This window comes from Chenopodium quinoa, unplaced genomic scaffold (assembly GCF_001683475.1).
Source record: "Chenopodium quinoa cultivar QQ74 unplaced genomic scaffold, ASM168347v1, whole genome shotgun sequence".
In the NCBI taxonomy this organism is placed as follows: Eukaryota; Viridiplantae; Streptophyta; class Magnoliopsida; order Caryophyllales; family Amaranthaceae; genus Chenopodium; species Chenopodium quinoa.
In genome coordinates, this window is record NW_018744367.1 from 9275981 (window position 1) to 9289564 (window position 13584).

Here is a 13584-nt window from a genome sequence, read left to right on the forward strand (position 1 = left end):
TATCCTCTATTTAACGCAGCATATCCTCATTTAATGTGAATAATATCCTCTTTTTAATATATGATATCCTCTATTGTGTATATAAAATCCTTTATTCTATATATTATATCCTCTATTCAGTGTAATATATTTCTAGTGTTGACATTCTTTTTTTTATTTTATTACATAGTCATTCGTATTTATGATATCATTATCATAATTTAGGTTATCATGTATTATTTGTGCTATAATGTTCATCAATAATGATCTATTTTTTACTTAAATTTTTTTCTCAAATTACAATGACCTATTTTTTACCCTGATTTTTTACTTTTATATATTTTGAAATGTATATGAACATTACAATACATTCATTAACAGAATTTTAAGCAATAAATTTATATTACAATACCTATTTTTTTTAGATGTTACAGTAGATTCATTAGGAGAACTTGTTGATGCTTTTCCATTATCATTCTTTGCTTGTTGAACATTTGATTGAATTTCTAGGCCATTCGTTTCATGTTCTTCGATCGAGCTTCTACAATTTTTTGATGTTGATGTAGAAAAATTGGGTGAAATTGGTTGATTTTAATTTGTTGATATTTTTTGCATTTTGTTCACATTTGCTGATTTTTCTTCTATCGATATTGCACTTTTTTGTTGATTTTTTAACAAAAATGAGTATAAGTGTGAAAACCAAGGTTATACATATATATACATATATGTATATATATATATACATATATATATGTATATATATATATATATGTATATATATATATTTATATATATGTATATATATATATATACATATATATACATATATATATATATATATATATATATATATACATATATCTGTATATATATATATGTATAATATGTATATATATACAGATATATGTATATACATATATATACTATATGTATAATATGTATATATATATATATTTTTTTGTTCTTAATTAACTTTTTTTTTTGTTAGTTAGAGGCCAAAATATATAATACTTTGTTTTTTGAGGAAAGAATATATAATACTTTATTTGGTATTATATGTTTAAGAAATAATTTTTTATTAATTTTAAAAATATAATACATAGTATTTGTTTTAATATTTGTTATAAATACATTTAAGTTGAGATTTATTTGTTTGATTTATCAAATAATTTGTTTTACCCTATTGAGGATATAATATATCAGTTCAAGCATATACAATATCCTAAGGTAGATATGATATTTTCATGTAATGACTTATTTTTCTCTATCGAAAATATTCTGCACATATATAAGGCTATGATATAAATCTCTGATTATTTGTTTTACTTTATTGAGGATATAATTTATTTATATATGAATTCATTATTCGAATTGAGGATATGATATGCTATAGCTTAATTTAATTTGAGGATACACTGTTAAAAAGTAGGATATGATTTGTATGTTTGAGGTTGAATTTTTCTTAATTGAGGAAATGCTTAAAACACCATATTTTATCTATCAAACTATTCTACAAAACTTGATAATATCTTCCAATGTTTAATATTTAAAACTAGTGAGTAGCTCGGGCGTTGCCCCGAGTTACTACGTACTGTTGTAGACGTTCAATCGATAATTAAGTCTTTTTGAAAATTGTAGCTGTCATGGTCAAACTAAAATTAAGTTTTTTTTAGTATATTCTATTTTAATTGAACCTTGTGGTTTGCACTTATATATTGTTTTTTACATATTAATAACATATTTGATAATTGGCTAAGATGGTGAAATGGTTATTGTTGGTATACAAGGTGGAGGGTTCGATCCTCCTTATTGTTTTTAAATTCAATATAATTTTGGTCGCTTGGGTGATGTTGTTGTTTGAATGATGATGTGGCATCATAAGATATTGAAAAGATGACGTGGCACAACAAAAAGGACTACGTGGCACATCGACGTTCTTAGGAACGCCTTTTAATATATAAAAATAATATAGTCTTAAAATAAAAACTTTAATATTTAATACATCAAAATAACATTTATTCATTTTTCAGAATATAAAAAATTGAAAATACATAAAAAAAAATTAAGTTTTAATCATATTCTTATTCTTACAAGATTTCAAGAACATACTATGACATTGTTATTACATTTTCCATAATTTTTCTACCCAAAACAAAATATTTTATATATTTGAAACTACAGGACAAACCTCTACAAATAACACCTTCTCTTTTCCTAATTCTCTAACACATCCCACCTTTTAAAGATGGGATGTGTTAGAAATTTTGAAAATTGAGAAGGTATTGTTTATAGGGGTTTGTCCTGTAGGTTCAAAAGTAAAAGATGTTGGGTTTAGGTTGAAGAAATTACAGAAATGCAGTCACCATTTCCTAGTGTGCTCTCAAAATCAGATAAAAAGAAGAGATATAATTATGGATCTACTTTGAGGATTGTGCAACCACCCTCTTCTTCTTCTGCATGTCCTCCGATGAAATATCTCCAAAAGCCTCTGTACCAGCTTCAATATCATCTTTCCATGTTTTCTTCTTTTTATCTTTTACAGGATTTTCAATCTTGTTCACTTCTTTTGTTAATTAAATACAAAGTTTTTCCTCACCATTGCATCGATCAATTGCTCCCTGTAATTTACCTTTTAGAAAACCTAATTGACTTTCCATTGATTTTATATCGATTTCTTCATTATCAATTGAATCGTACTTTTTTTGTGTGATGATTTTTTTGTTTTTCCATGTGTACTTTTTTTTAGAACATTTAGATTAAGGGTTTTCTAAATAGAAGCAAAAAGAAAGAATATTGAAGGAAAGTTTAGATTTGCATAGATGAAAGCAAAGTGTACTATATATAGGAGGACGTCAAGTTTTAGGTTTAGGTTTTTTATTTTTATTTTTTTTAAATATTGTGTCGCTTGGTTGATGATAAGAATCTTTGAATAATATTAATATTTTATTGAAGATATTTTTTTAAGTAATTATATTTTATTTAAGATATTTTTAATAATTTGTACCTTGAATAAAAAGATAAGAATGATATCTTCTGTATACTTAAATATTTCATTTATGTAATTATATCCTCCGTCCTCATAGTTATGTCCTTAGTTCATATATTTTTATTTGTAGACACCTAAAAAGTCTCCCCAAAACAAAACCTGATGATGAATAACCTTTCACCGCCACTATTGGTCGCGTTCAGTATTTAATCCCGAGAGTGCTTAAAAAATCGTATTTAATTAAATTTAACTTTTCAATAATCCATGGATCAGTCTTGATGTTTAGTCAAAGCATAGTTTTTTTAATTTCAACCCAAACCTTTTTTTTATTTTATTGTTTTATTATTTAATTTGGCCCAAACCTTTTATTTATTTTATTTACTTATTTTCTTATTTTAGCCCAAATAATAATAAATTAGAAATGGTCGGAAATTATCAATCGGCACTTAAAATGCTGAACGAAATTAGGGTTAAAAATGAAATTATACGGAAAAACGGGCTAAAATCTCCTGCGTCACGACATTATTCTAGCGTGTCACGGGAAACTCTCTCGTCTGACGGTGGGATTCCCCGTGACACGGGACACCCGATGTGACACGGGAGTTTCCGTGTCCTTTCCGCGTAAACCCTTAACGCGTTTTCTCCCCCGTTCACTAAATATTTCCTGCGTCACACAACAGTACACCGTGCCACGGAAATGTTCCCCGTCTGACGGTGGGATTTCCCGTGTCACGGTACACTTTGCTGTGTCGTGGTATTTTTTTAGGGTTTTTTTCTTTTTAGGGTTCTGTGTGTTCCCTCAACACATTTTTTATATAAATACCCCCTCATTTCTGATGTACGGGGCATGAATTAATTCTCTATTATTTTATCTCTTCTATGCTCTTGTCTAAACACTAGCCTACCCTATTCTTTCAAAATTCTTCTTCAAGCACTCCAAGGAGCCCATACTTTACTCGTGGTTCTGTCCTTAAGCCAAGGCGTGAAAGGTAGAACTGTTTGAGGGTTTGGCCCGAAATCAATTCTATTTAATTTAATTTAATTCAATTATTGTTTTATTATTATTTCCTTGAAGTTACTAACTCGTTAATTATTTTATCGTTGCAAGCAAACAGAATCAAAGTAAGAATTATGTTCCTTTTATTTCTATTATTTTTCTAACGATTTTATATTGTTGAAATTATTATTAAATTGCTTCCAATATTAATGTTTGTTCTATTATTATTTTTTATCACTATATTGCATGTTTAAAGGGAATATGTAATTGAAAATCACGACTAATAAGATAATTTGGATGACCGGTTTAGGTTCTTTTTAATCTTGTTGTTTAATCAAGTGATCACAATAGTTTAGAATTATGTGTTGCATTAATATTCAACCAATTTAGCTAAATAACAGTTTGGAGCAAATTGAATTTTTGTTTGCATGCCTTTGAGATCGCAAGAATCATTTTTCACTATAAGAATCGAGTAGAGGCCAATACGGGCGAATGTGACTCCATGACTCACTTCGTACCATCATCCCCGATCCTCCTTTCGTGGTTCCGAACCATATGGAGTTAGTAATCTCATGGATTATGAATGGGGTGTAACCTTCACGGGTTAATCGTTGTTGCCTATCGTTGTCCCTTATCGTGGTTGCCTTTTTATGATCCGTGAACGGTTTACAAGTTCCTTATTAACTTGTTGGCAGCTCCCCACTTTCCTTGTCCCTAATCGTATTATGTCAATTCCCACTTCCTATGAGTGCCAAGCATATTCACGCATGCTTTAACGTAGGCGCACTTCAAACTACGCCTACAATTTGGCGACTCCACTAGGGAGGATTCTTGGTTATTTATCAATTTGCGTGATCGATATTGAATTAAGATGAGTTGATGAGACTTGAAAGATTCTTGAAAAATATTCCTGTGATTAATTTGGCATTTTTTCATAAGCATAGACGTTTTAACGTCGCATTTAGGTCTGTCCCGTAGGAAAAATTGAATAACTTGATTGCGTACGAAGGAAAACAGGGCACCAGTCAGATTTTCTGACTGTCGTGCTACGGCAGAATCTGCCGTGTCACGGTGCATTACACCGTCTGACGGTGTGCAGCACCGTGGCACGGGAATCTCTGCCATGTCACGGCAGTCTAAAATCAGTCTGGTGGCTTGTTTTCTCTTTTCACAGTCAACTTCCTTCGATTTTTCTAAAAAAACATATGTGCTCTACATGCGTCTTAGCCCCGGGGATTTAAGCTCTATCAACCCAAAAACGCTCATGGCAATAAGGGTTCATCCGAGTTATTAAATCCACCCAAACCATGGAGTCGAGTTCGATTTCATCACGAACTCGCGAAGCCGCCCGTTGGCATACACCCTCAAGGGAGGCTGCCTTGCTAACACGTCCAAACTCTTAAACATGGTACCCTTTTGACACCCAAAGCTTGACCAATAGTTGAACATAGATCTTGACCTTAGGTTGCGAACTCTTTTACATCATCGTGACTAAATGCTACATGGTTTGTTTGGTGCTAATCCTTATGTGTTTGCTCTTTTTGTTTAACCCATGACCGAGGGTTTTTATTTCTACATAGTAATTAAAATCTGGAAAATAAGAAAATTTAGGCCTGGAATTGAGTACCGTGTCACTGTAGGTTTGCCGTCCCACGGTGTACAATGCCGTGCCACGGTACATTGCCCTGTCTGACGGTGCTTTGTACCGTGTCACGAAAGTCAGCACCTTGACATGGTGCCCAGAAGGTATGTCCAGTCAGCTTTTTTTTTGGTCTTCGTGCATGCTTATGTGGTTCGTATGTCTGGTTTGGTGTCCTGTCTAGCTGTACGGTCATAACACGTGTCCATAACTGTAGGGAATAATTTCAAGCGTTAATCCCCTTGCTTGAACCCCACTATGATAATACACTAAAGTACGGTGGCGTCCAAAAGGGAAGAAGATAGAGCAAAAAAGTCGGCAACAAGTTTTAGGAACTTGTAAACCGTTCACAGGGTGAAGGTTACACCCCTTAACGATCCAAGAGATCATCAACTCCATAAGGTCTTGAACCAAATAAGGGTTCAGGGATGAAGGTACAAATCCAACCTAAAAGAGATTGAACCTGCCCTAATAATAGGCCTCTACTTTATTCTGATCGTATTCATGTGCGCTTTCTGACTAACATACAATCAATAGGATTAACCATAAACCTGTTTATCTATGTTGGTTGAATTTAATGGACAAACAAATCTATTATTGGCGATCACTTGAAATTATAATCACATTAACCCTAACAAAATTATTAATTATCTTATTGAGCGTGATTACAAGTACAAAATTCCCTTTAAACATGCATAAAAGGCGTGATCAAGCAATAACAATAAAATATATATCAAGCAACATAAATAAAATAAATAAATATAATCATGATCATAAAATTATAACAATGAAATAATCATCATAATAACAATCATATTAATCATAATAATAATCATGTTCATAATAATAATAATTATAGCAATAATAAAAATAGCAAGATCCTAGGCATGATACTAACAAGATTAATAACAAACCCTAGCATGTCACTAAGCAATAAAAATCAAATCTTTAGCCCTAACATGATAATAACAATCATAGATATTAGGAAGAACATAGGAAGCATCGCAGGAATCATAACAAGCATATTTGATATTATAACCTTTTCCCTAAACATGATACTAGAAATATCATAATAACAATTTAAACATGATTTCTACATCATATCAATTAATAAATTAAAGTACTTACTTTGATGCCTCGTACCCCTTTCTAATAACAAAATACACACGTTAGTAACTTCAAGGAAAATAATCAAAGAAACAATTAAATTAAATAATTGAAAGAGAGATTTGGGACCAAATCCTCAGAAAGTAAACCTTTCACGTCTAGGGCGAAGGCAACTTCGAATATGGCTAGGTGTTTCTAGATCTAAGGAATGCGGAATTTTGTATGTAAAAGCAAGGTTAGAAAAGAGAAAGAGAAGGATGAATGATTAAGGAAATCTTGATGAGAATTAGCGAATGATTAAAGAGAATAAAAGAGAATTGAAAACTGATTGTAGGTGAATATAATTGAAAACTGATTGTTGATGATTGAAAACGGAGTTTTTCTGTCATTATTTATAGAGAAAATCAGCCAAAAAGATAATATTAAAACAGAGCATCTGGCGCACGAAAAACAGAGCTGGCGCCAACCCTGGCTAATTGGCGTCAGGCGCTAACACTAGCGCCAGGCGCCAATGGCTGGCGCCAGGCGCCAGGCCTATTTTTGACGCGTTTTCAAAAATTAGATAAGTTTTCCGTATTGGAGGATAAAATCGTATCTTTTCCTCGAAAATGCTTTTTGATTTTAATTAAAACTCTGAAAAGTCAACAAAAGTCAATTTATCAATGCTAATTGAATTAGGAATGAAAAGAACCTTCTAGAAGAATCTAGAAGACCAAAACCATTCCTAATTGCATTAGGAATGATAAATCATATTAGGCCCTCCCCTAGATCATTGGGTCGTATATAAGGCTCAAACCGGGCCCAGTTTAGTAAATTGGCCATAACTTCCTCAATATTCATCGGAATTGGGCTTATAATATATCGTTGGAAAGGTCTTTGCAAGCCCCATCCAAATACACTACTATTGGACCCATGTCATGGACCAACCAAACTGGATTGTCTGCTTTCTTAAAATAAGTTTTCAAAAACAGGGAGAAGAGAAAAGAAATTAAAACTGTCCGCAACACTGAACTTTCCACACTTTCGCTTCATTCGATTATGATTCGACGTGAAAGGTACAAATCATCAGGTTTGGTTTTGGAGAGACACAAATGGGTGTCTACAGAAGCCCCCACTTTGACTGAGTTTGGAGAAACGCGAGTTTCGAAAACAAAAGTCAAAGTATCGATAGGGATGGAGAATGATTCAGAACGTTCTGCGATCCTTAACCACTCTTGTAACGTCGATACCTGCAAACTAGCGTTAGTTAAACAGATAAAAGAGTTAAGAAACGTGTATCTTGCACCGTCGAGCACATGTCTCTGAAAGTAACCGATTGTTTTGACGACCTCCTGCAAGCTAGAGAATGTCATCCCGCTTGAAAACTGCTACACCTGTAACTGCTTCCAATATAGAAGATTGCTTTGCCCGAAACGATCCTCCTCCGCATTGATAATATTACACGTCCAAGGGAATACTATCGAAACAATCTTCAGTTGTTTGTGACAACTCTCCACAATCTAGGGAACGCCACCTTGCTGTTTCGATGTTCACTCGTCTCTGAACAAAGAGCTTCCTTTTTTGAATATGAAGTTCTAACTGATGTGTCCACGCGTCTCTGAATGAAGATCTTGATAATAGGATGTCCACGCGTCTCTGAGCAAAAGAGCTTGTAGGAAATGTCCACGCGTCTCTGAACAAAAGAGCTTGAAAAGGATTGTCCACGCGTCTCTGGAGCAAAGAGATTTGATGGAGATATTCACGCGTCTCTGAACAAAAGAGCTTGAATAATATGCCCACACGTCTCTGGAGCAAAGAGCTTTGAATGAAATGTCCACGCGTCTCTGAACAAAAGAGCTTTGATGATATGCCCACGTGTCTCTGTACAAAGAGCTTGATGGAAGAAATGTTCACGCGTCTCTGAACAAAAGAGCTTTGATGCTTGAACGTTTGTTGCGATAATATTCCGAAGAAAAATTTCCGAAGACAAACGTTGTCGATCTTTAAAGCTCGCCTGAACTTTGCTTCCGCTAAAACCAATATGTCGGTGTCTCCGTGATTAGGCGCTTTAAGCTAAGTGAGACGATTTTTCATCAGGTCGACCACTTATTGTGATTGAAATCAAACTAACTACTTAATCATGTCAAATTGCTTATAGGGGCTAACTGGCGTACCAAGGAACCCAAAATTGTTGCATGAGGTCGAAATCACCTTTCTCAGAGGCTTCGAGCTCTGTCGTTGCTGAGATAATTCTGGCGCCAGGAATTGGAGTAGGGTCTTCCCTATTCTACTGTACCTGTATTTATTTTTGACTATAGAACTTTGCCAATCTCTTTAATTATCTTAGGATTGACCTAAGGCTTTAAATTATCGTAGGGTTGACCTAAGGTTTAATGTTGCTTGACTTATTGTGATTTGACACGACTCAAGGTATAAACTTGACTCTCTATGATTGACTCGAGGTTGACTCGACTCAAAGTGAATTGACACGTGTGACTCGTGACCCGTGTGTGCATAGTATTATGATCGTGCGACTCGAGAATGCTAAAAAGCAAAAAATTTCCGTCGTTTTTGTGGAGGGTACCGACTTTCTCCTAAAAAAGAAAGACGCGAAAAAGAATCGAAGTTTTGAAGGTGCATGTTAAATGACGTTAATCAAATGTTGTTTGATACTATCTCTCAAGGTGCAAGGATTAATCCATCCTAGGCTATCTCAACTGTTGGCTCAATGAAAGTATTTGGGTAACTTAGGCACGGAGGCTAAGTACTTCATACTTCGATGTACTGACAATTATGAGTGATGAGTGATGTTGATATGACAGGGCATGCTTCAGCGTTGCGTTAAGATTCCATGACAAAGGGTTCCTAAGGGAAGTATATTTGGTCATGTATGTGTGATGTGTGTGATAGTGACACTAAATCTAGGCCGCAAGAGCTAAGTGTGTGGAAAGATATTATTTGTTAAAAGAGTCAAATGGTGGTGACTCTTAGGCTAGGTAAGCTAATGATGTAGGGATCAAGTCCCCAAGTCTAGCTCTAAGTGAATAGGGATGAGCATAGGGGATCCCTTGATATGATCATGGTGTGAGTGTGTGAATGTGAATATGAATGCATGTTTATTACGGCCGCACCTCAATGTGAGGTTGCCTACGTATCCGTTAGGAATCAGGCCGAACGTAGCTCTAGCCGAACCTCGCACAATTGTGTGTATACCTCAAAAAGGTCTTTTTAAGGGTTGTAACGTGGTTAGGCTAAAGGTTGAAGAAGAAGGGGATAAAAGGCTCAAGACCCTAGATAAGCCCCAAAGGTGTGCAACCTTGCTTTTGAATCTTTGTATTTTATGCTTGAGTTCCTACTCTTTTTTAACTCTCTTTTGCTTTAGCATTTATTTTATTTTTTATAAGTGTGGGCAATCTCGATCATGCGGTCTATCACTCACTTGGCATTCATGTTTCTCAGGAACGGTACCGAGCACTCGATAAGAGACGCAATCTGAGACGTGTTTTTATCAAAGACATTTTCATATCAAAGACATTAGAACACTTGCCCTTTTGCATACTTTTATTATTTTTTTATTTATTTTTGCTATTTTAATATTTTGAAACACTCAAGCTTTTTATGATATTGAAAACTGTATAAGTTGCACACTATCCCATCCCAAGGTTAGGTAGATGTAGGTTGAAGAAATGAAAGGTCTATCATTAGACAAGGCTCAAAGTGGTTTATGCAGAAAGGATTGTATAATTAGAAAGGTGAAAGTAGATATGATGTGGCTACAAGGGGTGCCTCAAATCATTGGTATACCTTGTGCTTAATTCGACATGGATTTTTTTTAATGCAGTGTAATGAAATGATCATATGCAAGGAAATAAATGCTCATTTTACTAAAAGAAAATATATAATGATCCTACAAAATAAATCTAAGGAGAATAGAAAGATTCCTATGCTAGACTTATTGGGGAGAGGGTAAATAAAAAAAAAAGAAAAAGAGGTCACGAAATCTTGTCGTTGAAGCTCGCCTCTTGTCTTGTGTTGTTTCCTTTATCATCACTCGCTCTTCTTGTTAACTGGAGGCATGGGAAGCTTGTTGTTATCAATTAAATGTTGGATAGCCTCCTTTAGCTTCCAACAGCTCTCAGTAGCATGACCCCTACCTTGATGGTATTTGCAGTGTTCGTCTGGATTCCAAATAGGTGATCTCTTCTCAAGTGGGGGATCTTGAATAGGTCCAATGGGAGTAATGAGTCCTTTGGCATGGAGTCGATTGAAAGCATTATCGTAGCTAATTCCAATAGGGGTGAAATCTCTTCTCAGTTGCTTTCGATTACCCATGGCTAGGATCTCACTAAGGTCGAAAGTAACAAAACTATTACTAGAGTAGGTGTTTTCGGAAGAAGAAGGATAGTCGTTCTTCTTCCCTTTACAGCCACTGTTACTATCGTTACTAATCTTGGCCTTCTTGTCGCGCGGAGGAACATGAAGGGGATTTGAATCAATGAGATCTTGAACACGATCTTTGAGGGCGAGACATACTTTGGTGGTGTGACCACGACCTCTATGGTATTGACAATAAGAATTTGGATCCCAATTGGGAAACCGTTTTTCAAGTGGAGGGTCTTGACTGGGACCAATGGGGTGGATAAGACCTTGATCTTGAAGATAGTCGAAAGCTTCATTGCAAGTCATTCTTATTGGTGTGTATTCTTCAATGGTCTGTTTTGTCTGTGGGTTAGGAGCATTGAGTTCTTCATTAAACTCTTGGCGAGAATTTTGTTCGATGGCCATTACCCGATTTGCTAATCCTTCTACCACATTCAAGAGCATGGCAACGGCATCTTGCAATTTTCGAACGTCCTCTTTTAGACTTGACGAGTCTTCCTTAGTATTATCTAAGAAAAGACTTTCATCCTCCTCAATTATGGCCACTTCATCGAGAGAGGTTATATAAGCTGTCTCGATCATGGGCTCTCCTACAGGTGTGATAAGAAGTGATGGATCGAAGGATGTTTGATTTTCTTCGATGGCTAGAATCTTAGACGTTTTATTGTCATCGATCAGATCTTGAATAGATTCTTTGAGTTTCCAACACTCCTCAGTGTCGTGACCCTTTCCTTGGTGATATTTGCAGTGTTTATTAGGGTTCCACTTGGGTGGCCTGGCTTCTGGAACTGGATCTTTGATGGGCCCTATGGGCATGACTAGTCCTTTGTGGTGTAGCTTCTCAAAAGCTGTTTCATAGCTCATACCAAGTGGAGTGAACACTCTTTTTGACCTTTGGATTCGCGATTTAGAGGTGTTGGTAGCATGTACCTCATTAATGGGAGAGGAAGAAGAAGGATGGTCGTTCTTATTTCCTCTCGCACTATTGTCTTTCAGAAGGTCATCTTCAATGTCAATGCCTATGTTATACACAGCCTTGAAAGTATTCAAGTTGTGTTGGTATTTTAAGTGCTTTGAATACTTCCCTTGGAGATTCTTGATAAACATCCTCACAGATTCTTTTTCGATAGGAGCCTTGACCATATTAGCAGAAGTTTCCTTCCATTTGTTGAAGAAAGAAGTGAACCCTTCATTTTCTTTTTGTTTTAACATCTTGAGTTGTCTAAGGTCTGTTTCGTCTTGGATGTTGCACTTATATCTATCTATGAAAGCGTTTGCTATCGACTCCTAAGAAGAGGTCTTTTCTTTCTCGAGAGAAAAGAACCATTGTTGACAAACGGTTTCGAGAGATAGTGGGAACAGAGAGGGGAAAACCTTCTTATCGATACCCTTAATACTCATTATAGTTTCGATAGCTCTTAGATGGAAGTAAGGGTTATCTGTCGCCTTGAATTTAGGGATGTCAGTGGCGTTGAACTTATGTGGAAGAAGTTCCTTGTCCAGCGAGACCCCTTGTGAACTGATTTCCTGAAATTTATAGTCACTAGATAGCTTTCTTAGACTCTCATGCATGAGGTCCATCTGTTGTTGCTTCACGGGATCATCGATCTTGAGTGCTAGGAGCTTCAGTGTCTCGGTCACGGTAACCAGTTGGTTCCTAAGCCCGTTGACTTCTTCTTGAGTTGCCATTACCTTTTTAGCCTTCCTCTTTTGACGAATCGGTTTATCAAAAAGCGAGACTTGAATAAAGAGGTTGTCCTTGATTAATCGCCCTTCTCTCCTCGACCAAGTACTGTGGAAAAGGAATTTGGGGATATTTTATTGTTAATTATTTGACTCAAACTTTATTCAGCATGCAATGGATGGAGGAAGTGAAGAAATATTGGAGTAGAATGTGAAGAATATTCAGATGGAGGGATATGGAGAATTGGGAATAGAAGGTACCCCCCATCTCAAATGACGGAAAAGACCGACTCATGCATGAACCTAAGACATGGTCATGGTGACATATACTCAAAGTGTGTGCGAAGACTAGTGAGTGTAGGTGACATGTTAAGACTCGTGTCATGGCCATGTGGCTAGAGTATGTGACTAGACTCAATTAATGACTCGACAAGGTGTTATTGACAGCGAACATTAACCGAATTAATTAGCAAACTGGTTAATTAGACTCTAGGTGATGACTCGACCAATAATCCGAACTGTCGGCCAAACGACTGGACTGGCGTCACACTGTGTAGCTTGGCTCCAAACGACAGAGCTGTCGCTAGGCACCACACTCCACATTGTGGCGCTACAGCTCAGACTTTGGCGCCAATATTGGAGCTTCAGTCTGGGACTGTTTTCGGTGTTATTAATCAACTGGGGTATGCCTAAAGTCGTACTAGGTCAATTCCGATTAAAATATTAGACTTTATTGACTCAAATTAATTAATTAATTAATTAATTAGGCAAAGTTCTTTAAGTCATTAATTTATTTAATCTCAACACAAGTCAAACAAACGATTAAGAGAAACA

General features: G+C 35.6%; 1 protein-coding gene across 1 annotated transcript in view; it reads right to left on the bottom strand.

Annotated features, from left to right (window-relative positions):
- LOC110696744 (protein FAR1-RELATED SEQUENCE 5-like) overlaps window positions 1–13584 on the bottom strand; it is a 35638-nt gene that overhangs the window by 776 nt on the left and 21278 nt on the right. The gene's annotated exons all lie outside the window — the stretch shown is intronic.